The sequence below is a fragment of the Aythya marila genome (genome assembly GCF_965140915.1).
Source record: "Aythya marila genome assembly, chromosome: 25".
In the NCBI taxonomy this organism is placed as follows: Eukaryota; Metazoa; Chordata; class Aves; order Anseriformes; family Anatidae; genus Aythya; species Aythya marila.
This window is the reverse complement of record NC_139066.1, coordinates 6357140-6359172: the sequence shown is the minus strand read 5'-3', so window position 1 is coordinate 6359172 and position 2033 is coordinate 6357140.

Genomic DNA, 2033 nt, shown 5'->3' with positions numbered 1-2033 from the left:
CAGATTAAGGGGCAAGACCACCCCCCAGCCCAAGCACCAGGACAACCATGGAGATGGAGAAGTAATTTTTTTGGCCCTATTTGGGTTCCAAATCTTCAGAAAGACTGGAGAAGAGGAGGCTGTTTTTTCAAAGCTGTGAGACACTGACACTGCACAAAGGAGAACCATAAGCCTGTGAGGCCAGGTGAGCAGGAGGGAGAGGAGTGCTTCCATCCCCTCCCAAAGGAAGCTAACTCATGGATTTGTTCTTGTGCTTTTTCCTTTCCTGGATTTCCAGTTATTTCCCATTATTTCACCTCCTTTCTCCACCAAGCTCCCTCTTTGAATTCCAAAATACGTGATTAATTAGGAAGAAAAGCAGCAAGAACAACAAAACGATATATCTGTGGAGTTTCTACATTTACTTCAGGCTGGTGTTGGGCTGGGATTTTTCTGTGTGGATGATGGCCTACAGGGGAGCTGAGCAGCCCTTGCCATGTCCCATGGATGGGAATGATCAGGACAAAGAAACCCCATCGCCTTTCAGCAGAGACTGGGGCTGTCAAATGTGGAAAGGTTCTCCCCACCATGGGCATCCCATGGATGTTTTAGAAGCCAACAATGCCTCTGACTGGAATCAGAATTCAGCTCCAAACGGTTTGAAAATCCTGTGTTTTAAGGTCAAGTCGTGAAACAGCTCTCATTGCAAGGTTTGACTGCTTAAATTCATGCTAAATCTGGAGGGATCTCTTCCTGGGAAATGTAACCTGGAGAGAGGGGAAATGCAGGTTAAGTTAAGGAATGAAATGAAACTGTGTCCTGGGAGTCAGGTTGTAAAAAGTTGTTACCTGGTAGTGTTCAGGCTCAGGCACTGTACATGTAAAGAGACTTTTACAAGGAAGGTTTATTTTTTGGACTGGGGGCAAAAGGGCTGTGGCAAGGGATGCAGAGGAGCCCCACACTTTTTGGAGCCAGGCTGGACAGTACCAGAGGTGCTCATCCCAGAGTTGGTCACCTCTAGTGCCAGTGGCAAAGAACATCAGTACCTGCTGGTAGCAAACATCGAGAGGTAGCAGTTTGGGGTTGTTTACATGATGTGGCAAAATTCCCTGTGTTTCCTCTGCCCTGGGCAGCAGGTGCCCCAAAAGCCTACACACTCCTTACTGCAGGATTTAAGCACAAAAAAACTAAAGCAAAATATGTTTCCTAAATCCTAAGGCCTGGAAAGCCATCAGCAAGGAGAGGGTATGGTGGTGGTGTTCCCTGCAGCCTATAGGATCCTTTTCTGTCACTCATTTCTGAAAAAACACCATTTATATATATTAAAAAAAAAAAAAAAAAAAAAAAAAAGGAAAATCTTCATTTCTTCTATCCGAGACACCTTGAAACCTCAACCACTGACTTTTCCTTTAAAGGTTCTGTGCCCATTTCTCCTTTTTTTTTTTGTTTTGTTTTGTTTTGTTTTTTGTTTTTTGTTCCCTCCCAAATGGCTCCTAGTTATGGAGGGACATTGAGAACAAGTGAGCAAGTGTGGGGAGTAGGGCCAAGGCTGCAGAGAGTCTGGCAGTAAGGTGGGGATTGTAACGGTCAGTTCCCTTGGCCACTCTGTTTTTGTCCCCAGATGGCTGAAAGCACCACCGGCTGACACTTTGGACCATGCAGTCAATGTGCAAAGCATCTCTGGACTTTGGTCCCTGGGGAAAGGACAGGGTAGAGTGTGAATGGAAAAGGGCCCCCCCAAGGGACCACCGTGCAGAATCAGAAGCTGGGGGAGGTCTGATTTTATTTTTTTTCATTTTAGTGAAGGGCTTTTGGCTACATTCCCTGTGCAGTGCAAAGGTCCATTGAGAGAACAAATGCAAAACTGTTTGGAAGAGGAGATGGGAGGCAGAAAGCTGCTGAAATGGGGAAAACCACCCCAACTTCATAGCTCACAGCTGCAGCTCAGATAACTGTGGGGAGCTGGGTCCTGCACACTGCTCCACGTCAGTCCTGACTGCTGGAGAGGAGCACTGGTGTTGGAGACCACCAAAAAAGGGTCAAATATCCCTCTA